A 27,716-nucleotide genomic window follows, 5' to 3' on the forward strand; every position below is an offset into this window, starting at 1 on the left:
TAATGCCATGTCTACCATGCATAAATTGTCTGCTGTTAATCACTCTCATAAAGCATGTGGTGTTGCTAATTGTATGTCTTGTGCTTTTAATATGATGTATGCTTATTTTAATGGTAAGCATGTGTCTAATGATAAGACTACTCCTCGTCAGCATGTGAATAACAAGAAGCATGATAGGTCTAAGACTGCTAGTCCTTCTAAGGCTAGAAAGGAGACATTTGTGCCTAAGCTTAAACAGAAATTTGTTAAGGCTGTTTACAAGGTCAAATGTTCAGTCATTGAGAAAGTTGAGACAATTAAAATTAAAAATGTTGTTTTGCCTGATAAAGGACAGTTCTACAAGTATGCCGGGCCCAACCAAGTTTGGGTTCCGAAGAAGGTCTAATCCATTTGAAGTGCAGGGCATTAAACAGGTGTAACCGGTAGTGTGGATTCTTGACAGTGGATCATCAAGACATATGACCGGAGATAGAGCCCTGCTATCAAATGAGGATTGAGAAAGCTGGCCCCCTGGTTACCTTTGGAGATAACAGCAAAGGTTTATCCGAGGGATATGGCTGTTTGCAAGCTGGGAATGTTATCATTATAATTTTGTATATTGTGCTAGGTTATTATCAGGAAGCAGTATCTAACATATAGCACCAGTGACGAGACTTGAGAATATTACGACATATCAGGCACCTGCTGCACATTACACTTGGAATTGTACTCTAGTAAGATGTGTATAAGTGTACTCCTGGTTGGTGAGTTAAAAGAGGAAGTCAGTGCACCACAGTTCATGGACTTTGCAGTTGCAGATCTATTGGACTATGCAATCTCTTCTTCACAATCTCAATTCAGGTTGGTATGAACTAGTATACTGCTCAAGCAATCGTCAACGACATGGTATGGCACTCTAACTGAAGTTATAATTTCATATGAACTAGTAGAGTCGTCATATTTATAACTCTTTTATCACTAGGCACAATCATATTGTTTTATATGTGTAGTGGTATATTATTTATGCAACATAACAATTAGTATCTAAAGTACTTGACAAGTATCGGTCAATGATATGTTGTTAACATTATGTTGCAGATATTTGTAAGCTTTTGACATGAATGAGAATTACTTAGACTTTACCCTAAGTGATCAATGTTTTATCAAAAACTCATTCATATTGAAAAACAAAATCAAACTTCTTTCTACATTAGTGACTTCTTATTTCATGTAAAATCTTTTGAAATCACTAGTGTAAATCATTTTCTCTCTATTACCATATGTTCTGTGTTACAGGTTCAGTCTCCAATGACTTTCTTTCATTGACAGTCATGAGGTTGAAAACCCACAACATCTATCCCAGACTGTAAAGACAAACACAAAAACAGAACCAACCAACACTCTCTTACCACTAAATGTAGTATGAATGAGCGTGAGGGAGATAGTGCCTTAGTGCACCACATAAGGAAGGTTCTGTAGTCAACCCAGTAGCTCTGTCTCATACATAGATGAGTAGTATTTAAACCGAGACAACTGCTAGCCCCCATACATCTTCTCAAAAAGATGTAATGGCTGAAAAGGTACAAAAACAGTTACTAGATTCATTCTCTCAACAGGGTGCGTCTATTGAATTTTGCCTGTCGGCCAAGGTATCCGATGTAGTGTCACCACTTCAAACATAATCAATTCCTGATGCACAAGGAGAGGTTACACACACAAAGGATGAGTTGACGGAAACAAGAGTTTCGACCATTTTAAGGTCAGATTCGATTGTTCAAGGTTCGTTAGTGGACCAATTGCCTTTACAGGTGTTAGGAGAGGATACTGATCCAAAAGCCATATGTCAGTGGTCAGTGTCTACCTCCCCAGGCTTAAATCCCCTGGATGCATCTGCGGATAGTGGATCTGACATAGGCGCAGATCGGCAACTTGTTGACAATGATTCAGATATTACCTGATGAGTCACAAGGAAGTGTCTTCACAGACATTAGAAGGGAACTTTGATCTTTATGCTAAAATCGTTGGATCATTGTTTACCTTCCCAGAATTCAAATCTGGAACCCTAAAAGGGAAACTAGCAACTTGTAGATTATGACTCAGATTTATCTGACGAGTTTAACAAGGATGGGGATTTGTGAACTCCCATTGCACCACCTTTGACCTCCTTAAAGGATGGCTAAGGTGATTTTCCTTGCAGGTACAGCTGGATTATGGAGCTATGAGAGAAGAGTGATACACTTGTGAGAATGAGTGTAAACACGAGTGGAGAGAAGAGTGAAACACATGTGAGGTACACTAAAACACAATCACACACTCACAGTGAGGAAGAAAGAGAAACTACTTGTTATTTCTTTTCCAACCAAGTGAAATATGAGAACTCCTTCAGACGACGGCATACATTCCTTCTTTAAGGGGGAGATAAAAGCTTAAAAAATAGTTTGGAGGATTCCTCAACTAAGGGGGAGAAATAGCAGGGAGTAAGAAAAAGTCCTAAAAATGTACACTACACCACACCATTGTTGTTTGTAACTACGGATCCTATTGTACGGGAGAGGTGGTAAACACAAGGTGATTTCCTAGTAAGGGAAGAAGCTGTTAGGGGAGTACCATTGGTTTTTATCTGCGGATCCTATTGTACGGGAGAGGTGGTAAAACGAAGGTGATCTTCTTTAATCAGTTGATTCTCATAGGGGGAGAAGCAAGAGAGATATGTGCTTCTCAACAGGAAATGTGGTTGTACAAATGAAGATGGAACTACTTGAAGATATGTTCAGTCTAGAGGAACATCTACTTGGAATCTGGAAAATGTTAAATCTCATCCAGAACTTTTCTGCTATTTACTTTGCATGTATGTTTATATCTTTTTCTTATTTGTTAGTTGAGTTATCCTCTAGGTATTTGTGTGTTATTGTCTAACAAACAAATAGGGGGAGATTGTAAGTCATATGTCATAGCCTATTTGTATATTCGAGGATTCAACTCAACTCAAATAAGAATGTAATAAGTAAATAGTAGATCTACCGTCAGAGAGATCTCGCAAAGTAATATCTGTCAAAGGATTCAGAGACAAGGTTCATCTACAGACTTGAGGAATTAATTCACTGGAAGAAGTTCAAGAAATTGATCATGCCTCAGTGATATAAGTCAAGATCATGGATTTAATCAAGTGACAGAGATCTCGTCAGGGTATCAATAAATTACAAGGATTTAATCTGAAGAAAATCAAAGTGTCAAAGTCAAGACATGAAGAAACGTCACGGAAGTTAGTCACTCATGAACCAGACAGTACATCGAGTGTCAACGTTGAAGTGGTGGAATTGATTCATAAGTCTCAGTGATTTTCAGAAGATTATCAGAAGATTGGATGCTGCTCAAGGTTAGTATTAATTCTCTATTAATTAATTAAGTCATATAATTTAATTAAGAAAATAAATTATATCTGCAAAGATTAATTTATTGATTAATTAAATTAATTGATTAATTAATTCAGAATTAATATTAAGGATTTTCAGGTTTTTAATTGGTTTAAAAATCTATTTAAATTGAAACAAGGCAAACTGATTGTATTAGTATGACAATCGGTATGGCAATCAATAGTCATACCGAAAGTCATGCTAATTCATTTAATTGTCTTGTTAGAATTTTTATTAGATTAAAAATCTGTTATTAATCTTTGCAAGACAATCTGAATTGTACTTATGTGACAATCGGTATGACAATCAATTGTCATACCGAAAGTCATGCCAGTTCAAATAGATTGTCCTGCCGAAAGTCATGCTGGTTCAAATGATTGTCTTGCTAATTCAAAAGGATAGTCTCACCGATTGTCATGCAAGCTTACAGGATTGTCATTGCAGTTCATTTGCATTCGGCTGTTTACTTAAAAAGAAAAAGAAGCAGCAGAAGTTTATCTATCATTCAAACAGAAGAACAAAGAACAAGAAAAGCAGCCGCCTTGAAATATTACATTTTTCATCTGTTTAATTCAAGATCAATTTCTAGATTGTAAAGTTAAATCCAATCAACTAGAAATCTTTATCTTGTTCTTGTGTAACAATCTAGCGGATCAAAATCCCTAGAACTTAATCTCAAATTGCGTTTAGCATTTGAATCTTTTTATTACAAAAATAGAAAAAGTTCATGTCGAATTTATTCTAGATTTGTGATAATTAATTTGAGATTAATTCCTTGTAATCGATACAGTTGTTGTAACACCTTTCAAGTTTAATAATATTTTTATTTAACTTGAATTTTGTTTCACATTTTTTTTATTCCGCATTTAATTCGATTATTCGGTACTGTTTGTATTCAACCCCCCCTTCTACAAACACATTGGGACCCAACAAACTGCGAACAACTGCTCATCAAGAAAAGATTCGTTGATGTTAGTCCCAAAGTATCATAGAAGGGGGGGTTGAATACGATACCTACAATCTTTTTCGATTTGTTTCAAGTTCTTCGTTAAAAGTACAGAATCAAAACCAACACAAAACAATTCGAGGAATATATTGTTTTATTAATATAAACCTTGAGGTTGCTACAATCTAATCAAAGTATTGATTAGCTACAACAAATTCAGCAGCATAACATTCTGTTTACAAGGATAATAAATATGAAGCTTTAATGGAGCTCTCATAAACTTTCTGTGTTTGCTGATGAAGATAACCAACTAAATTGAATTATATTCAATTGCTGCTTTGTAGTCTTTCAAAATTAAATGGACAACTGGCCAATTATTGTCCACACAAATCATTTAACTTTGTTGCACATTAAATCAGTGAAGGGGGATTCCTCTATAGAGTCTGCCATGAGAGCCAGATTTACATGCTCTTCCTCTTCATCCGAATCAGTATCATCCCAGCTTTTTCCTTCAGCGATGTAGGCTCTGCCTTTTTCCTTTACCATATAAGCATTCAGCTTCTATTTCAGCTTCTCATTCTTCCTTTTCAGATCTTCAGAAGTTTCCTTCTTTTCATGGGAATCATTTGATTTAGATGCCTTGGGCTTTCTGCAATCAGATGTAAAGTGCCCTAACTCATTGCAGTTGTAGCATCTGGTTTTGCTCTTGTCAACCCAGCTTGACTTGTAGCCTCCTCTGGAGCTTGACCCTGACGAGTAGCTTCCTTTTTGAAATCTCCCTGATGAACCCCTTAGTTTGTAGTTGGGCTTTCTTCTTAATCTAACATGACTAAATTTTGCAGCCATGTATGCCATAGATTTGTCCTCCAACCGTTCAAGTTCCTCTTGAGTATAGAACTCGCTTTCATCTTCTGGCTCGCCATGAGTAATTTCAGCAACGACAATTTCTTTAATTATTGAGGAGGGTGCAACCTTATTTTCTTGAGATTCTGGTTCACGAACTACAAGTGCAGTGGTTTTTGCAAGTGTCGTACTCTTACTGTCAACAGAACCATGTCCATAGATAATGGCTCTTTGCACTTGTTCCAGCTCATGTGTTCTTAACTTACCGTAGATCACATCCAGGGACATAGTGATAAAATCTGATCTTTCCCTGATTGATGTGTTCTTTTGTTCCAGGTGAACTGGGAGCATCAGCATAAACTTTCTGTTAGACTCTCGTACGGGGTAGAATTTCCTTTGTAGCTTTAATTTCACTTAACAGTCCTGTATATCTCTCAAAGAGTGAAGATTGTGCTTCTCCAGGTTGAAGTTTGAATGCCTCATACCGAGTCGTCATAATATCCATCATGTTTTCTTTGACTTCCTCTGTTCCTTCCATCAAGAGCTCAATGGTCTCCCACATATCTTTTGCATTGTTACTTCCTAGAAGCTGATGGCTCATATCATTATCGGTCGATTCCATAATTATGAGTTGAAGGCTTGTGTCCAGATTTATCAACTCCCTATCGGTTTCCGTATATTTAGACGGATCCCTGGGAGTAGATGTGGAAGGAATTCTTATACCAGTTGCAGTTGTGGATTTAACAATTACTTCCATCGGAACATAAGGTCCATTCAGTAGTATCCCAATGTAAAGTGGATTTGAAGCTTTCATAAACACCATCATCTTTTTCTTCCATAGGTTGTAATTATCTCTGTCAAATGGAGGAACCTTTATGCTTCCAATTCTTTGGTTATTCATTTTCTTGGCGGAATTAAATTATTTAAAATTCAAAAAATTTCAAGAAATGAGAACTTTTGAAAATTAAAAAATTCAAGAATTTTTTTTAAGAACTTGTTTCTTTCTCCGAATCTTGATTTGTATGTCAATCAACAAGCTCTGATACCAATTATTAGTCCCAAAGTATCGTAGAAGGGGGGTTGAATACGATACCTACAATCTTTTTCGATTCATTTCAAGTTCTTCATTAAAAGTACAGAATCAAAAACAACATAAAACAATTCGAGGAATATATTATTTTATTAATATAAACCTTGAGGTTGCTACAATCTAATCAAAGTATAATTAGCTATAATACATTCAGCAGCATAGCATTCTGTTTACAAGGATAATAAGTGTGAAGCTTTAATGGAGCTCTCATAAACTTTCTGTGTTTCCTGAAGAAGATAACCAACTGAATTGAATTACATTCAATTGCTGCTTTGTAGTCTTTCAAAATTAAATAGACAGCTGGCCAATTATTGTCTACACAATTCATTTAACTTTGCTACACATTAAATCAGTGAACAACACATCTGTGGCGACATCTCTAAGGCGACAAGTTTCCTCTATGCATCCTCTGTGGCTACAGCTCTGTGGCGACATAGTTGTCTTGTAATTCTCTGTGATGACAACCTCTGTGGCGACAGGCTCTATGGCGACAATTGCTCTTCTATGGCGACAGTTGCTTTGAGCAATTGTTCCAACACCTCTGTGGACAGGAGCTTCTGTGGCGACAGAGTTGCCTTAGAGCCATTTCTCTGTGGTTACATCTCCTGTGGTGACAGGTAGAGAGAGCTGTCTTTACTTAGAATATTTTGGCTCTTTGTCAAACCATTCTTCAATGTATCAATTATTTTTCTTCTGTTAATTGAATCAAAATACTTCCTTGAATGATGATGTTTGGTGCACTGGTCTGGTTCACAAACAACTAGCACTGAGAGGATCCTGATTCAATTTGTCTTGTGATTTTGAGTTGATACATAATGATGTTTATCCATTGCTTCTTTCACTGAACCCTTGCTCTGTAACACTTGAAGTAAATACATGCAACTAATATTTAAATCTCCTTGATGTCTTATTCTTCATGGCTGCTTGAACATAACAATGAACTTCTTTCCATGATCTGTAGGAGGACTTAATGAATCAATCACATCATTTGGTTCTTTGTGTTTATCCTGTCTTCATCTGAAGGGTTCTTGTGCTTCACAGTTTAATAATGTTTATCTGTTTATGTTTTCATGTTGAGTTATAAATCCTCGATTACATGTTACATTACATTATGCTTTACAATCTCCCCATATTTGATTGTTAGAGTTCGACAAGCAAATCCTTAAGGATAACTCAACTGATAATAAAAAAAAGTACGAACTGTAAAACATATAAAAATATTTAATTACATTCTGGATTACATATTCATTTCCAGATTTCTTAAGATACAAATTACAAAGAAGTGTCCTCTAGCCTGAACAGATATTTTATGTCTTCTTTGTCTTTGTCTTCTTCTGCTTCGTGCTTCCTTCTTCTTCTTGAGGCTGAACGGATTTTCTCTTAGAGACTTTCTTCTTAGGACCTGAGGGTTTAGGAGAAGATTCTTTCACCTCATTCAATCTAGCTTGAACACAATCTTGAGCTTCTATTTCAAGTGCATTGACTGGAGGTGGATTGTTTAGCTCATGAAGCATTGTCTCAAGATACTTGACTTTAGAGCATTTAGGAACCAGATCAAACAATAGAGAAGATTTTTTGGACATTACGAAGACTACTATCCTTTTTGATGTCCTCTCACTCTTCTAGTGTCATTGATCGATTCTTCTTCCATTACTTCGTCAAGAATCTTTATGATAGGTATCAAAGCAACCTTGTCTTCTTTACAAGTGGATAGTTTGACATCCGTCAAGGCTTGCTGAATTGAGCTTGATTCACTTGTCCTGAAGTCTTTGATTCTGATTCTATATTTGTTGATTCTAAAGACTAGCTCTCCTTCATTGTCAATGCTGATTATGGGTTCAGTATCTTTCAGAAGATTAAATCCTGCTTCTCTATTGATGAACACCATTTCATGATATTCTCTAGTGATTTCCCTCATATCCTTCTCCGTGTCTCTAATCATCTTGTCATTGAGCCTATAAGCGTATAGAACTTCAGCAACTTTGACATCTGCTTCATATCTCTTAACACCTGGAGCTGTTAGTTTAGCTATTTTGCTCCTTAATTGACTTTCCAGAAAGGTAAGTTGTAGAAAACGAATGGTTCTTATGTGTTGGTCAGACATGGTGATATTCTACAATCTACCACCTTCAACAAGTTTGATCACGAATGGATACATAAATTCTTAAGGAGATACATCCATCATCATTCTCCAAAGTCTGTCTCTGAACTATTCATTTTCATTCGATTTCAACCATGGGATCTTTGAGGCTAAGACAAACAGTTCAACAATGTTCAACTTATTCAGTACACTAGTTGACACTTTCATCTGTACACCATCTCTGTGATTGATAGTGATCTTCCATCCATTCTTCAGAATGTTCACAGTAGTTCCAGTAATTACTTTGCTGAACTGATCATAGAACTCATGGATGTTTACATATGTCTCTCTGTAGTGCTCCACAGTTCTCAGTAGATTAGAATTTCCAGGGTCTGAATAGTGATATGTTTCTGGTTTGTCCATTTTCTTCTTTATTTCTTCCCATTTACTTCCTTTCCTGTTAGCTCGAAGATATGCTTCTCTCTCCTCTCTATTCCTTTTTCTTTGAATAGCTCTTTGAATTCTTGATCTAGCTCTTTCTATTTCTTCTTGAATTTCCAAATAAGAGCGATTGATTTTCTCTGTAATTCCAATGGACAGACAGTCGTCTGAGAAAGCATCTTCGTCTTCAAATTCTTCATCCTCTGTGATGATCATTCTTTCTTCCGTAGCCACTTTTTCAAATCTTGGCTCACACCCTATCGGAACATCACTTTCATCTATTTCACCTTCTTCTAGTTCTTCTTCATAAAATAAGGGTCTTGGAGCATATATCTGAGACAACAGATTTCTTTAAGTTATAATGATTCGGCTCAAATGCCCTGATTGCTCCCCTGAGATGTTGCGCTTTCTTTAGAGAATCTTTCCTTTAGGAGCACCCTTATATCAATTCTCTCCTCTAGCTCTTCCTTCATCTCTACTTCAAATTCATCGTACGTACCAGTGGTCTGAAAGGCATCTTGAAGTAGATTAACAGCAGTGTCCACTGTTTCTTGTTCTACTACCCTTTTCTCCCCCTCAGTTGGGTTATCCTTCAGAGCTGGTGTTGATTGAGCATGTAAGGTCAAGACAGGATCTCAAGAAAAGCAGGAAGTTGCTTGCTGACTGAGGTTATTGGCCCAGTACTGGCAAGAGCTGCTTCAGATGAGACCGGGATTGGCGCTTGCTTGCTAACTGAGATCTTTGGCTCAGTGTTGGCAGTTGCTTTTCCTTTTCCTGTATGAGAGAGAGATCGCTCAACGAATTCCTGTAAGCTGGCGAATGCTGCTTGTTGATGTTCAAGTTGATCGGAAAGACAGGAGATCTGATGATCTCTGAGAGATAATTCTGTCTGAAAGTGTTGATCTTTAAGAGCCAACTGTTCCTTGAGATAGCTGTCTTTGAATGCTAGCTGCTCTTTGAGATAATCTTTAGTGACGTAGTTTGATAGATCTATAGGTGTACCTTCCTTATTTGCTGCATCTAGTGCAGTTTCTCCCTCTATTTGCATAGGGTCCTTATACTCCAGGGTTTGAGCTAGGAGAGATGACGGTGTTTGGTTTGGCTCTAGAGGGTGGTTATGAATTTATGGCATGCCAAATTCACTCCCTAGCCTATCGACTTGTTCAACAAGTATCTGTGTGTGCTGAGAATCAAGGTGTAATTGATCTATGCTAATGAAATCAGAGCATGCTTCAAAACTACGACTCATAGCAGAAGTACCCATACCTGAGAAGACTGGTCTATAGACAGAGGTATTAGAATGAGTTGACTCAGCTGCTTGATGTGGTGGACTAGCATCTTCAGGTTGAGGTTGCGGGGAATCTTCAGCTTCAGCTTCTTGTTCTTGTTCAACTTCAGCCTCTGCTTGGTCACCATGCTCAGAAATAGATTGATCTGCTTCTACATTCACATCTTCTTCAGGTTCATGATCAATGTTTTCCTGTGGGTCAGTTTCAGCTTGAGGTTCATCTGCAACTATAGGTGCATCTTCAGCTTTTTCTTCTTCTTCATATTGAGCATTGATAGTGGCAAAGGCATCTATCATGTGGTCTGTTAGGAAAGCAACCTCTGAGTTTGGATAGTTCCCTTTCTTGTGTAGCTTTGTTACTAACAGTTGAGACAAGACAGGAGGATCTTGGATTAAGTCACTGTGAGTAGATGTCTTTTGGGCTTCTAACAGTTTTCCATTTAGCACTATCTGAAGAAACCTTGCATATAGGATAAAGTTCTGATGATTTGATTGGTTCTCCAAAATGTGCTCCATGAATAACCTCACAAAGGTGATGCGAAGATTATTCGTGACATCAACCCCAACAACTTGATTGAAGATAGTGAGTCCATGAAATCCAGCTGTCTTGGGAGACAAGCAATGAGATAGTATATTGAAGAATAGATTCCATTCCTTCGGAAGATGACTTTTGTTGAAGTGCCTTGGTAAATCATCATTCGCTGTCATTGTGCTCCTTATTGCTCTGAAGAAGCTGAGTAGTTCCCAATCTTCTGGAGTTTCATCAAAGTTATCACGAGGTAACTGAAGATGTTCATTGAAATCATCCTCTGTAATTCTGATGGTAGCATCATCAATGTCAAAAGAAAAAGCTAATTTTTCATCTGCAGAAGAGTCTATAGCTGTTGTGTCTACATGCCTGAGAAGCTCAACATTCAATTTCACATTAGTCGTTAATGCGAAGCGCACAATTGAATGTTCGTTTAAAAAACGGATCCAAGTTTCAAAGTGTACCATTTTCATGGGATCACGTTCAATACAAGAAACAAATTTTTTTTTTGGAATCTGAATATTATTCTCCATTTAAATAAAATGAGAATAAAATTTAGATTTAAAACAAATTGAATTGTGCTCTTCGAATTATTAAAAGAAATAAATAGACTCTTATTTAACACACTTTAGTTCATAAGGAATAACCAAACAAGTACTTAAATTAAATTAAGATAAAACCAATTAACAACTTTGCCAAACAAAGCCTTAAACAGTCACAAACTAAGTACTTCGATCTCCAAAAATACTCGGTGAAAGTAGATGATTTTGGTATCAATCGAATCCTTGTGATTTGGGCTTTCAAAAACTAAAAAAATTATAAAATCCGGCAGAGTTTTGTTACTGATTTGATCAAAATGAGATTAAGTCCTTCTCCTGCGATTTGAGTTGTGTGTATATACTAGAAAAAATCGATCTGTGTGTATATATACTCGCAACACATAAACCAAATTTCACAAAGTTATTGTGTGGCGACACCTTCCTATGGCGACAGCTTGGAATCCTTCTGTGGCGACGCGGACTCTGTGGCGACACAGGAGAGTTGAACTGAGAGAATTTCTAAATCTTTCTCTCTGTGGCGACACAGTCTCTGTGGCGACACATGAGAGTTGAACTTAGAAATTTTCTAAGGCTTTCTCTCTGTGGCGACACAGTCTCTGTGGCGACACAGTCTCTGTGGCGACACAGGAGAGTTGTACTTAAAAATTTTCTAAGGCTTTCTCTCTGTGGCGACACAGTCTCTGTGGCAACACAAGAGAGTTGTACTTAGAAATTTTCTAAGGCTTTCTCTCTGTGGCGACCCAATAACCTATGTGCTACTGTAAATCATTTTAAACATCTTTATAAATATTGAATCATTAAAAAGAATGTTAGAAATAATAAATCACAATTATTTTTCACTACTTCTACAAATATTATCATTACATTGATAACACTATATTTTTGTGAAAAATGATTATGCTGCAAAATATTTAATATTAATTTCAATGAACCCCTTTAAATATTAATTACTTAAATTCCACTGAAATTAAATTAAATAGTTTTATCAATATGAATGTGCTCAACCATATATATAAATTATATGCAAGCACATAAATGATTGAATTATGAGAAATAATTAGTGACTTGTAAATTCAGATGTCCTTAAGAAATTGAATTTAAACAACAAGTGAATTTAACCAGAACAAATTGCAGTTATTGACTTCTAAAATTAATTAGAAATATTTAACATCCCAAGTTCACTAACCAACTTAGAGAAAGTGTTTTCATTAAGTGGTTTGGTAAAGATGTCTGCAATTTGATCCTCTGTGGGTACAAAGTGTAATTCCACAGTGCCATTTGTGACATGCTCTTTGATAAAGTGATACCTGATATCAATGTGCTTTGTTCTTGAGTGCTGAACTGGATTGTTTGAGATTTCTATTGCACTTGTATTATCACAGAATATTGGGATCTTTGATACCAACAGACCATAATCCCGGAGTTGGTTCCTCATCCATAAGATTTGAGCACAACAACTTCCAGCAGCTATGTATTCAGCTTCAGCAGTTGACGTGGATACTGAGTGCTGCTTCTTGCTATGCCAGGATACCAATCTTCTTCCAACAAACTGACAGCTTCCTGATGTACTTTTTCGGTCAATCTTACAACCTGCAAAATCTGAATCTGTATAGCCAACTAGGTCAAAACCTGTACCTTTAGGGTACCAAATTCCAAGATTTGGAGTTCCCTTGAGGTACCTGAATATTCTTTTAACAACTATTAGATGAGTTCTTTTGGTTCAGCTTGAAATCTAGCAAATAAGCATGTTGCAAACATGATATCTGGTCCACTTGTTGTGAGATAAAGTAATGAGCCTATCATACCTATGTAGCTTGTGATGTCAACTTTCTTACCAGTTTTGTCCTGATCAAGCTTGGAGGCTGTTGGCATGGGAGTCTTTGCTAGAGTTGAATCTTCCAGATTATGCTTTTTAAGAAGTTCTCTGATGTAGTTAGATTGACAAATGAATATTCCATCTTTCCTTTGACTCACTTGTAATCCAAGAAAGTAGTTCAACTCTCCCATCATACTCATCTCGTACTTATTCTGTATTAGCTTAGAGAATCTCTTGCAAAGATCATCATTAGTAGAACCAAATATAATATCGTCAACATATACTTGAACCAATATCATATCAGATTTATGCACTTTATGAAACAGAGTTTTATCTATGACACCTCTAGTAAAACCATTTTCAAGTAAAAACTCAGAGAGAGTGTCATACCATGTCCTTGGAGCTTGCTTAAGACCATAGAGAGCTTTGAATGAAAAGTATACAAAATCAGCCAGATTTGGATCTTCAAAAACAGGTGGTTGTTCCACATACACTTCTTCTTCTAACTCTCCATTCAGGAATGCACTCTTCACGTCCATTTGATAAACTTTGAATTCTGAATGGCTGCGAATGCCAGAAACATCCGATTTCCTCAAGTCTAGCTACTGGTGCATAGGTTTCATTATAATCTATACCATCTTCTTGAGAGTAACCTTTAGCTACCAGTCTGGCTTTGTTCCTCATTACAATGCCATCTTCATCTAGCTTGTTCCTGAATACACATTTAGTGCCTATCACTAACTTGTTCTTTGGTCGGGGTACCAGCTTCCATAATTTCTGCCTCTCAAACTGATTGAGTTCTTCTTGCATAGAAGTACCCCAATCTGGATCTTCCAGTGCCTCATCCACTTTCTTAGGTTCCATTTCTGAAAGAAACCCTGAAAAGTGACATTCATTCTGAGTGGCATGTCTTGTTCTCACTCCTGTGTCAGGATCACCAATGATCAATTCAAAGGGATGGTCTCTGTTCCAAACCTTTTGACGAGGCAGATAAGATCTTGATGTTTCCCCTTGTTCAGCCTGATGTTGAGTGTGAATTGTAGATCCTCTTCCTGCTCCCCCTGAGTTGTTGTCACTATGACTGGATGATTCTGATCTGTTTGTAGTGGTTCTTGATGGAGTTCCTGAATGATTATCATGATAATTATTTCCACCATTATCACTACTTGATCCTGAATCAGCATTGCCCTGAACTACATGCACAGTTCTAGAAATCTCAGGTTCTATTATATCCAAAGGATCATCTGATAGATTCTCAAATTCCAGAGATTCAGAATCCTCTTCTCTCTGCAGGCTTGCCAACTTGGTGTCATCAAATGTTACATTAAGGCTTTCAATCACCTTCAGATCAGAAATCACATAAACCCTGTAAGCTTTAGATACCAAAGAGTAGCCATGAAATATGTCTTCTTCTGCTTTAGCATCAAACTTTCCTAGATGTTCATTTCCTTCCTTTAGCATAAAACATTTAGCACCAAACACATGAAAGTATTTCAGTGTTGGTTTCTTGTCAGCCATAATCTCATAAGGAGTCTTGTCATGATCTTTATTAATCAGGGTACGACTTTTTGTGTAACATGCTGTGTTGATAGCTTCAGCCCAGAAGTAGGTAGGAAGTCTTGATTCACTTAGCATAGTCCTTTCTGCTTCAACCAAGGTACGATTCTTCCTTTCTACAACCCCGTTTTATTGTGGAGTCCTTGGGGCTGAGTACTGTCTCGAAATACCCTTCTCCGTACAAAATTCATTTAAAAATGCATTCTTGAATTCTGTCCCATTATCTGATCTGATCTTTCTAACAGGTAATTTCGCTTCCATCTCAATCTTCTTTATATGATCCACTATCAGCTGAGGTGCTTCATCCTTGGATTGTAAGAACAACACCCATGTGTACATGGAGAAATCAACGACCATTACTAAAGCATATATTTTCCTTGATAGTGACAATACGTTCACTGGACCAAATAAATCCATGTGAATCAACTGAAGAGGTTCAGTTATACTTGTCATTTCCTTGCTTCTGTACGATGCTTTCTTTGATTTCCCTTTTTTCACATGCCTCACAGAGTCCTTCTTGACAGAATTCCATCTGTGATAGTCCTCTCACTAGTTCTCTCTTGATTAGAGAGTTTATTGTTTTGAAGTTCAAGTGCGAGAGCTTCTTGTGCCATAGCCAACTTAGTTCTGATGAAGCTTTGCTGTAGAAACATCTTCTTACTCCAGCGCGGGTAGACTTCAAGTCAGCTACGTACAGATTACCTTTCCTTACTCCTTGTAAAGCAAGCTTCTCATCTTTCCTGTGAGAGATCAAAATCTTTCTATTCTGAAATCAACATTGTATCCCCTATCACAAAACTGACTTATGCTCAGAAGATTATGCTTTAATCCTTCCATTAGAGAGATGTTCTCAATGATGACATTGCCAATTTTCAAATTGCCATATCCCTTAGTAAATCCTTTGCTGTCATCTCCAAAGGTAACTATAGGGCCAGCTTTCTCAACCACACTTGTGAGCAGGGATTTTTCTCCTGTCATGTGCTTAGAACACCCACTGTCCAGAATCCACATTATCTTTTCGTTTCTTACCTTACCCTACAAACACAGATTGATTAAGAAGACTTTGGTACCCAAGCTTTCTTGGGTCCTGAAGGTTTAGGAGTAGAAATAGAATCAATAATTGAAACCTTAACAGGCTTAGCTTTCACTTTGGCTGGCTTCTTCTCAGTGTTAGTCTCAACAGAGTTGTCAGACTTAGAAATATGAGTAACAGTCTTGTCTTGTGTGTGCTTATTACTCATGCTTGTCTTAGTGTTTATGCAAGTGCTAGCAGTTGCATGAAAAGCTTTAAAATAATCAGACATGGTAACAAATGCACATGGCATACATCCAACTATACCATAAGGTTCATGAAAAGTAGGCATGTTAGGCATGGAAGGCATACTGGAAGTTGCAATAGACTCTACTTTACCATTAGTGCATGCATGTGTAAGATGTGCAACAGGAATTGCAATTATTACAAAGCTTCCTAGATGCAGATGAGGAAGATGCAGAATCAGATTTCTTATTAACACCTACCTTTCCATTCCTGTTCTTCTTAGACTTAATCTTAGCATTCTCACCAGTCTTAGAGTTGACTATAGGTTCTGGTTTCTTAAGAGTTTCAGGTTCCTTTCTATCCACCTTAGTACCTAGGTCAGCTATGGATTTAGCTTTCATAGCTGCAGCCTTAGGAGTCTTAGTGGATTCCTCTACCTTCTCTCTATCTTCAGCAATCAATTCCTCATTGATCAGCAAACTTACTTCATCCAAAGGTTCTGAAACAAACTCAGTGAATAGCGGAGATACAACATCCTTAATAACATATGGAACCTTTTCTGAGACAAACATGTTTATCTCTGAAGTGCCACTATGTTTCTTACTGTTCAGCTTAGAATAGTCAAGTCCTATTAAAGTCTTAGATTTAAATCTTTCACTATCTATTATCTCCTTCTGATTCAGAGCTGCATTCTTAAACGCCTATAACTTCTTTTTTAAGTCAGCAATTTGGGTTCTAAGAATTGCCTCTATGTCTGCATTGCACTTACCCTTATTTTCTAGATACTCATTCTTTTGCTTAAGGTCTTCTAGTCCAACTACAAGCAATTCTAGTTCTTCATTCCTAGAGGTTAAACTCTCAGATTTAAGAACTAACTTATCATTTTCCATTTTATATGCATGCATGCTTGTATGAACATTATACAATTCTAAAGTAAGTTCATGCACAGTAGATTTGTATTCAGATACAGACATTTCTATAGTGGTAAGTTCAGGAACCTGAGATGATCGTGGTGATTCCTCTGTAGAGTCTGCCATGACAGCCAGATTTACATGCTCTTCCTCTTCATCAGAATCAGTATCATCCCAGCTTTTTCCTTCAGCGATGTAGGTTCTGCCTTTTTCCTTTACCATATAAGCATTCAGCTTCTATTTCAGCTTCTCATTCTTCCTTTTCAGATCTTTATAAGTTTCCTTCTTTTCATGGGAATCATTTGATTTAGATGCCTTGGGCTTTCTACAATCAGATGCAAAGTGCCCTAACTCATTGCAGTTGTAGCATCTGGTTTTGCTCTTGTCAACCCAGCTTGACTTATAGCCTCCTCTGGAGCTTGACCCTGATGAGTAGCTTCCTTTCTGAAATCTCCCTGATGAACCCCTTAGTTTGTAGTTGGGCTTTCTTCTTAATCTAACATGACTAAATTTTGCAGCCATGTATGCCATAGATTTGTCCTCCAACCGTTCAAGTTCCTCTTGAGTATAGAACTCGCTTTCATCTTCTGGCTCGCCATGAGTAATTTCAGCAACGACAATTTCTTTAATTGTTGAGGAGGGTGCAACCTTGTTTTCTTGAGATTCTGGTTCACGGACTACAAGTGCAGTGGTTTTTGCAAGTGTCGTACTCTTACTGTCAACAGAACCATGTCCATAGATAATGGCTCTTTGCTCTTGTTCCAGCTCATGTGTTCTTAACTTACCGTAGATCACATCCAGGGACATAGTGATAAAATCTGATCTTTCCCTGATTGATGTGTTCTTTTGTTCCAGGTGAACTGGGAGCGTCAGCATAAACCTCCAGTTAGACTCTCGTATGGGGTAGACTTTCCATTGCAGCTTTAATTCACTTAACAGTCTTGTATATCTCTCAAAGAATGAAGACTGTGCTTCTCCAGGTTGAAGTTTGAATGCCTCATACCGAGTCGTCAGAATATCCATCCTGTTTTATTTGAGTTCCTCTGTTCCTTCCATCAAAAGCTCAATGGTCTCCCACATATCTTTTGCACTGTTACTTCCTAGAAGCTGATGGCTCATATCATTATCGGTCGATTCCACAATTATGAGTTGAAGGCTTGTGTCCAGATTTATCAACTCCTTATCGGTTTCCGTATATTTAGACGGATCCCTGGGAGTAGATGTGGAAGGAATCCTTACACCAGTTTCAGTTGTCGATTCAGCAATTACTTCCATTAGGACATAAGGTCCATTTAGTAGTATCCCAATATAAAGTGGATTTAAAGCTTTCATAAACAGCATCATCTTTTTCTTCCATAGGTTATAATTATCTCTGTCAAATGAAGGAACCTTTATGCTTCTAATCCTTTGGTTATTCATTTTCTTGGCGGAATTAAATTATTTAAAATTCAAAAAATTTCAAGAAATGAGAATTTTTGAAAATTAAAAAATTCAAGAATTTTTTTTAAGAACTTGTTTCTTTCTCCGGATCTTGATTTGTATGTCAATCAACAAGCTCTGATACCAATTGTTAGTCCCAAAGTATCATAGAAGGGAGGTTGAATACGATACCTACAATCTTTTTCGATTCGTTTCAAGTTCTTCGTTAAAAGTACGGAATCAAAAACAACACTAAAAAATTCGAGGAATATATTGTTTTATTAATATAAACCTTGAGCTTGCTATATTCTAATCAAAGTATTGATTAGCTACAATTAATTCAGCAGCATAACATTCTGATTACAAGGATAATAAATGTGAAGCTTTAATGGAGCTCTCGTAAACTTTCTGTGTTTGCTGAAGAAGATAACCAACTGAATTGAATTACATTCAATTGCTGCTTTGTAGTCTTTCAAAATTAAATGGACAGCGGGCCTATTATTGTCCACACAAAACATTTAACTTTGCTGCACATTAAATCAATGAACAACACATCTGTGGCGACATCTCTGTGGCGACAAGTTTCCTCTGTGCATCCTCTGTGGCGACAGCTCTGTGGCGACAGAGTTTTCTTATAATTCTCTGTGGTGACAACCTCTGTGGCGACAGGCTCTATGGCGACAATTGCTCTTCTGTGGCTATAGCCTCTATGGCGACAGTTGCTTTGAGCAAATTGTTCCAACACCTTTGTGGCGACAGGAGCTTTTGTGGCGACAGAGTTGCGTTAGAGCCATTTCTCTGTGGTTACATCTCCTGTGGCGACAGGTAGAGAGAGCTGTCTTTACTTAGAATATTTTGGCTCTGTGTCAAACCATTCTTTAATGTATGAATCATTTTTCTTCTGTTAATTGAATCAAAATACTTCCTTGAATGCTGATGTTTGGTGTACTGGTCTGGTTCACAAACAACTAGAACTGAGAGGATCCTGATTCAATTTGTCTTGTGAGTTTGAGTTGATACATACTGATGTTTATCCATTGTTTTTTTCACTGAACCCTTGATCTGTAACACTTGAAGTCAATACATGCAACTGATATTTAAAGCCCCTTGATGTCTTATTCTTCATGGCTGCTTGAACATAACAATGAACTTCTTCCCATGATCTGTAGGAGGACTTAATGAATCAATCACATCATTTGGTTCTTTATGTTTATCATGTCTTTATCTGAAGGTTTCCTGTGCTTCACAGTTTAATAATGTTTATCTATTTCTGTTTTCATGTTGAGTTATAAATCCTCGATTACATGTTACATTACATTATGCTTTACAGTTGATCAATGTCTTATCATGTGAAGAAGAATCAGGATTCTCCAATCTAGAGAGATGGTCAGCTACTTGATTTTTAGTACCTTTTCGATCCTTGATCTCTAACTCAAATTCCTGTAGCAAAAGCACCCAACAAATAAGTCTAGGCTTCGAATCCTTCTTTGAGACCAGATAGTGAATGACAGCATGATCAGTGAATACTGTCACCTTTGTCCCAAGTAGATAAGATCAAAAAATTTCAAAACCAAAAACTATAGCCAAGAGCTCCTTCTCAGTAGTGGTGTAGTTCATTTGAGCTTCATTTAGCATCTTACTAGCATAGTAGACCACATGGAAGATATTATTCTTGTGCTGCCCAAGAACTACTCCCACTGCATAATCACTTGCATCGCACATCATCTCAAAAGGTTCTGTCCAATCAGGTGCCGTAATAACTGGTGCAGTTATTAAACTCTTCTTGAGAGTCACGAATGCTGCCAAGCATTTATCATCAAATTTAAAAGGCACATCTTTCTCGATCAAGTTGCACAGCGGCTTAGATATCTTAGAGAAGTCCTTGATGAAACGCCCATAAAAACCCGCATGACCAAGAAAACTATGGATTCCTTTCACAAAAATAGGTGGCGGAAGATTTTCAATGACTCCCACCTTGGCTTTATCCACCTCAAGGACCTTGCTAGAGATCTTATGCCCAAGAATGATGCCTTGTTGCACCATGAAGTGACACTTTTCCCAATTGCGCACCAAATTAATTTCCACCCACCTTTTGAGCACCGAACGGAGATTATTTAAACATTTATCAAACGAATGTCCAAAGATGGAGAAGTCGTCCATGAACGCTTCGACATTATTTCCAATCATATCAGAGAATATAGCCATCATGCATCTCTGAAAAGTGGCAGGTGCACCACATAAGCCAAAAGAAAATATGCGAAAAGTAAATGTGCCAAATGGACAAGTGAAAGTAGTCATTTCTTGATCTTCTAGTGCAATGCAAATCTGATTGTAACCCGAATAGCCATCCAGAAGATAATAATACTCATGACCAGCCAACCTGTCAAGCATCTGATCAGTAATTGGAAGAGGGAAGTGATCCTTCCTCGTGGCTTTATTCAACTTTCTGTAGTCCATGCATACCCTCCATCCTATGACTGTTCGAGTGGGGATGAGCTCGTTCTTCTCATTTGCTACCACAGTAATACCTCCTTTCTTAGGTACACATTGCACGGGGCTCACCCAAGAACTGTCAGAAATAGGATATATGATTCCTGCATCCAGCCACTTTAGAATTTCCTTCACCACTTCTTTCATGATAGTATTAAGTCTTCATTGTTTCTCAACAGTCGGCTTGCTACCTTTCTCTAGCAGAATTTCATGCATGCAGTACGAAGGGCTGATCCCTTTTATATCTGCTATAGTCCATCCGATAGCCGATTTGAATTCTCTCAAGATCCTCAAGAGCTTGTCCTCATCACTACCTGAAAGGTCAGATGCAATAATAATAGGCAAAGTAGATGTTTCACCTAAAACAACATACCTCAAGTGTTCAGGCAATGGTTTAAGCTCCAAAGTAGGTGCTTCCTCAATAGATGGTTTGAGCTTTCCCTCGGCATTCTTGAGATCATTATTACCAAGAGATTCAAATGGCATGTCTAGCTTTCGCTTCCAAGGAAAAGCATTTAGATATTGTAGTTTCTCATTGCCTTCCTCATCTTCACTATTAAATTACCCCAATAAGGCTTTTTCTAAGGCATCAGACCTTAGCACGTGATCAAGTTTTGAAGTTACCGCGGAATCAATCAAATCCACCTTGAAGCACTCCTGATCTTCTGTAGGGAATTTCATTGCATTGAATATATTAAATGTCGCATCCTGATCTTGCACCCGCATAGTAAGTTCACCTTTTTGCACATCTATCAAGGTACAGCTTGTAGCCAAGAAAGGTCTTCCCAAGATTATGGGAATCTTCTTATCTTCCTCGAAATCCAGAATGACAAAGTCTGCAGGAAAGATGAGCTTATCCACCTTTATTAACACGTCCTCCACGATGCCTCGTGGGTATGTAATAGAACGATCAGGCAATTATAGAGACATGTAGGTAGGGTTTGGATCAGGAAAATTCAGCTTTTTGAAGATAGATAACAACATCAGATTAATGCTTGCTCCCAAATCGCAAAGGCACTTGTCGAATGACAACTTGCCAATGGTGCAAGGAATGGTGAAGCTACCTGGATCCTTAAGCTTTGGAGGTAATTTTTGTTGCAGCACAACACTGCACTCTTCCGTTAGAGCAACTGTATCAAGATCATCCAGTTTTACCTTCCTTGAAAGAATACTTTTCATAAATTTCGTATAACTAGGCATTTGCTCCAGAGCTTCAGCGAAAGGTATGTTGATGTGAAGTTTCTTGATCACCTCTAGAAACTTACCAAACTGTTTATCCAGCTTTTGTGTTTACAATCACTTAGGAAAAGGTGGTGGAGGATAGAGCTGTTTCTCCCCTGTATTACCCTCAGGTAGAGTGTGTTCAACAGTAGTCTTCCTTCGTTCCCCATCTTTCTCCTTTTGCTTTTCTTCATCATCTACAACTTCAGCTTCTCCATCTTTTTCTTTTTCAACATCAGCAACTTTCCCAGACCTTAAGGTAATAGCTTTGACTTGCTCTTTAGCTTCCTTCCTGCCTGGCACTTCAGTATCGCTGGGAAGTGTGTCAGGTTGACGATTGAGCACGACATTGGCTATTTGACCGATTTGATTCTCCAAGGTCTTGATGGAAACAACCTAACTTTTGTACAACAGCTTTAGCTCCTTGAAATCAGCACTAGAAGGTGGAGCAGCACCTCCTTGTTGAGGATATGATTGCCTTTGAGCACATTGCTGAGGTTGCTGGAATCCAGGTGGATTAAACTGTTTACTTACATCTTGCTGATATGGTTGCTGAACAGCATTCTAATTGTTGCTCCAGTTGAAATTGGGATGATTTCTGTTACTAGGATGATAAGTAGCTGGAACAGGCTGCTGCGGTCGCTGATAATTATTCATATACTGAATAGATTCATTAACTAGAGAACACTGATATATAGTATGAGAGCCTGAACAAAGCTCACAGACAATAGCTATCTGATTGACTCCATAGTTGGCTAACGAATCGACCTTCATAGACAGCGCTTGGAGCTGCGCTGCAATAGTTGTAGCTGCATCAACTTCCAGAATACCTGCTACCTTCCCAGGCATCATCCTTTGAGTTGGATTTTGATGCTCATTTGCAGCCATGGTTTTAATGAGATTATAGGCCTCAGTATAGCTTTTGGCCCACAAGGCACCTCCAGCAGCTGCATCGAGCATGGGCCGAGATTGGGCCCCCAAACCATTGTAGAACCCAGTGATCACCATACAGTCAGGCATACCATTATGTGAACACTTTCTCAACATCTTCTTATAGCGTTCCCAAGCTTCGCATATAGATTATGTTGGTTGCTTCGCAAACTGAGTAAGAGCACTCCTCATAGCTACAGTCTTGGCCATTGGATAGAACTTCACCAGAAACTTTAGCGCAATATCTTCCCAAGTAGTGATGGATCCAGCTGGTAGAGAATGTAACCAGTCCTTAGCTTTATCCCTCAGAGAGAATGGGAAAAGTCTCAGCTTGATAGCCTCATCAGTAGCACCGTTATATTTGAAAGTACTGCAGATCTCGACAAAATTTCTGATATGCATGTTGGGATCTTCAGTCGCAGCACCTCCGAAAGAAACAGAATTATGCACCATCTGAATAGTGCCCGGCTTGATTTCAAAAGTATTATCCTGAATATCCGGATGAATGATGCTTTACTAAATGTCAGCAATTTTTGGCCGAGAAAAGTCCATAAGAGCTGGATCTGCTGGAACTATACGATCACCGATGATTACCAGTTCTTTCTTTTCACTCTCTTTATCTGAATCTTCGAAATCTAACTTCTCCGGAATGTCAAGAAGTGAATCTGTCTCCTCAGCCGTATCTAGAGTCCTCTTGCGAGTACGAGAACGTGTTTGCATAAACGCTCTCTAGAGTAGCTGAAACACAGCCAGAAACAATAAGTAACAAGTCGTAATCAATGAGTCCTAATGACCACTGATGGCAAAGTACATAAACTAAACAAATTAACACCGAGTCCCCGGTAACAGCGCCAAAAACTTGTTAGGCGCAAAGCATGCGCTAATAAGTCACACAAGTATACACGTTAGCAAGTAATATAGAATGATTTATAGTTCGTTCCCAAAGAGACTCAAACTAATTATATTTTTAATTAACACTTACTCACCAATGTATGATTACTTCTCAATGTCAAGATAATAACACTTAAGGTTGATTAACTAATTAATAACTACTATTAACTACGAGAATTAAACACTTAAATTATCACATGAATTAACAATATTAAACACACATGAGATCATAACTTCATACTACTTCATTCAATAGTTATTGTTATTACCCCTTAACATGTAAGGGTGATGATATTAATCAAACAACACAAAACTGATAAAAGCCAACTTTCGTTGCACAAGTACCATTCTACCAAGCATCCACAATTAAGATAAAAGTTGAATAGGCATCAATTATGTTGAGACCCTATATGTCTACAGAATTTGACAACATAACGATTTAAGCACAAGTTATTCATTATGATTAGACAGGGCAAGTAAAACGGTTAGAGTTACCCACTAATCATGCATACAATACATGAACCTATGCTAGCATGGCAAGTTCTAAATCTCAAGATTCACTATCGCTTCACAAGATATTAATACGGTATCTTATATGTTCGTGACGCACATAAGACGAATAAGCACAACCTATGCTAGATATCACACAATCATCACATACCAAGGTATTAAACAATTAACTAAAGAAATCCATAGTAAATCCGCTACGACCCCATGATCACGATTAGCCCATGATAGAACTCATCGTCATCATGGGTTCATATGAAAACATGATAATCACATAATGATGTAACTAATAAAAATACTTAATAAAACCAGAGTACGTCACAAGAGTATTAAGGTTCATAGAGTAAAGAAAACTAGCATCCACTGTTATAACGAATAAAAGAATCACAAGATAACGTATGCTTCCTCTTCTTCATTGTGGTATGCTAAAATGGTCTTCTTAATCTTCTCTCCTTGCTCCTTTTTTGTTGCTTGTTATTACTTCTTGTTACTACTTTTTGTGAAACGTCTCTCAAGATTACTTATATAGAAGTCCACAAGAAACAGCACCATCAGAAGCCCAATAGAAGTCTAATTATAAAAAACCAGATTCTAAAATTACAACCCCAGGCGGCCGCCTCAGTTCCTAGGAGGGTGCCTGCATCTCTAGGCGGTCGCCCCACATCCTAGGCGGGCGCCTGCACTGCTTCTGGAAAAATCCACTTTTTGCTCCTGATTTTGCTGAATTCTTCGCACAACTCCCCGCAACTAGTTCCAAGTACTTCCTTAGGCTTATTATAATGAAATCTTCCTAATTACGTAAGTTATACCCTGAAATGCAAAACACTAGAAAAATGCATCAAATACACAAAAATACTTGATTTCAAGACATCAATTCAAGCCATTATAAGATGTTATAAGTGGTATAAAATGCCACTTATCACTGATGATGTCACCTTCAGTAAATAATGATATTAAGTACTGGTAGTTAATATCATGACATCATCAATTAAATATAACATGGAGCCACATCAACCTGACTTTGAGATGGTACACGTACCATGTATGGGACTTGGGTTTGCACTGTGTGTGCACCCCGTGACTCCCCCGTGGGTTTAGATTTCTTCTTTCTGATATAGGTTTGAACTAAGTCTTTAGTGTCCCTACCCCTTTTGTTCTGTGCTTCTGGTTGGGAGCTTATTTCAATAGTCACATCCTTTTGGGAGGATGCAACTAGGGATGTGCTAATTTCCTTTTGTATCACTACAGTCTTTTGATAAACTGGAGTGTGGCTGGTTTGGGTTACACTAACCTCACCCTCCTTACCCTTGGGGATTCTTTTATTTTCATCCATTCCCTCACCTTTCTTACCACCCTGAACACTCTACTCATGCACTTTAGTGGTTTTTACAACTTGTGTCTTTTGAGAGACACTAGAGGTAGGTTTCTTTGACTTGGATTCAGAAAATTTTGGTTTAGTGGCTTGTGTAGGAATCTGTTTGGTCACTGTCACAGTCTCTATAACCACTGTTGATGGCATAGAAATTTGAGGTTGGGAAGAGATAGAGGTAGAGGTGGTTACCCGACTTACCTGAGGTGCCTCAAATACATAAAAATAATTAAGAGGCACCTCACTGTTGAGGTTTTCCTGATTAGGTCTGCAAGAACTCTCTTCTCTTGAACCCAACAATCTATTTTGTTAATTAGGTTCTCAATTTGTAAATCCTTAGAAATATGGTTAGCCAACATCATAAAAAATCTAGCATAGTACACATTTCTAGGCCTCTTTTGAATATCCCCTATATATATCATGACATAATGCTAAAATCATAGTACTTATCAGACAAGAGCATATAAAGCATGTTGATTAGAGCAGAAGTGATAGCATCAAAATTGCTAATTTTACCAGAGAAAACATTGATAAATGCATCACACAAGTAACTTCATTCATTCCTAAGTCCTTTTCTTTTAATGTTACCTAGACTAGCAGTGTCTAAAGCATTACCCATGGACTTAAGCATGTTAATAACATCAATATCAGTGTATGGAGTAGATGTGTTATTTTCCAGAAATTTAAAGCATGATTGGACCTCATCAGAATTGATAAAGTAATTGTTACCTTTGTGAGTAAAGTCAGTGGTCATGTCTTTTGAGTCAAAGAAAGTAGAGGTCCAAATCTCTTCTACCACTTCACATCAGATGACTGGTACTTCGAGCATAGAATACTTAATTTTGCAGTTTCTAATGAACACCATCATTCTGTGATAGTCTTCATGAGCAACACTCTTGTCCGCCAGAGCAACAAAATTGGTCTTCTCATACACGAACCCTAACTCACTTACCAACCTAGTAAACGTTGATTCATCAAGTGGCTTGGTAAAGATGACTGCAATTTACTGCTCTCTTGGAACAAAATAAAGTTCCACAATACTATTCATATATTGATCCCTTGAAATGATACTTGATGCCAATGTGCATTGTCCTTAAATGCTGCACAGGGTTTTCAGTAATGGCAATGGCACTTGTGTTGTCACAAAAAATTAGAATCTTGTCCACATGCAGACCATAATCCAACAATTGATTTCTCATCCATAGAATCTGTGCACTACAGTTTCCAGCAGCAATATATTCAGCTTCAGATATAAAATTGGAAACTGAGTTTTGTTTCTTACTAAACCAGGACAGCAGCTTATTCCCTAGAAATTGACATGTCCTTGTACTTTTTCTAGTTAATCTTGCAACCGGCATAATCTGCATATGAATATCTAATTAGATCAAAATCAGAATCTCTAGTGTACCAAATGCCAATTTTTGGTGTCCCTTTGAGATATATAAAAATTCTATTAATAGCTACCAAGTGAGATTCCCTAGGATTAGCTTGGAATCTAGCACAAAGACATGTACCAAATATAATATCAGGCATACTAGCTATCAAATATAAAAGTGAGCCAACCATACCTCTATAACTTGAAATGTGCATAGACTTTTCAGTTGTGTTCAGTTCAAGTTTGGTGGCAGTGGCCATGGGATTTTTTGCAGATGTGCAATCCATTAGATCAAATATCTTTAAAAGATCATAAATATATTTAGTTTGACTAATGGATATTCCATCACTAACTTTCTTAACTTGTAAACCAAGAAAGTAAGCTAGTTCTCCCATCATGCTCATTTCATATTTGCTTTGCATCAATTTGGCAAACTTTTTACAAACTTTATCATCCGTAGATCCAAATATTATATCATCTACATAGATTTGAACAAGTATACTAGAGCCATTTATATTGCTAAAGAAAAGAGTTTTGTCAATTGTACCTCTAGTGAAGTGATTTTCTAAAAGGAACTTTGACAAAGTTTCATACCAGGCTTTAGGTGCTTGCTTCAATCCATAAAGTGCTTTCAATAGATAGTATACATAGTCTGGAAACTTGGGGTCTTCAAAACCTGGAGGTTAACTAACATAGAATTCCTCTTCTAATTCTCCATTCAAAAATGTACTTTTCACATCCATTTGATAGACTTTGAAATTGGCATGGGCTGCATAGGCTAGAAAGATTCTGATAGCTTCAAG

This window comes from Apium graveolens, chromosome 7, assembly GCF_009905375.1.
Source record: "Apium graveolens cultivar Ventura chromosome 7, ASM990537v1, whole genome shotgun sequence".
In the NCBI taxonomy this organism is placed as follows: domain Eukaryota; kingdom Viridiplantae; phylum Streptophyta; class Magnoliopsida; order Apiales; family Apiaceae; genus Apium; species Apium graveolens.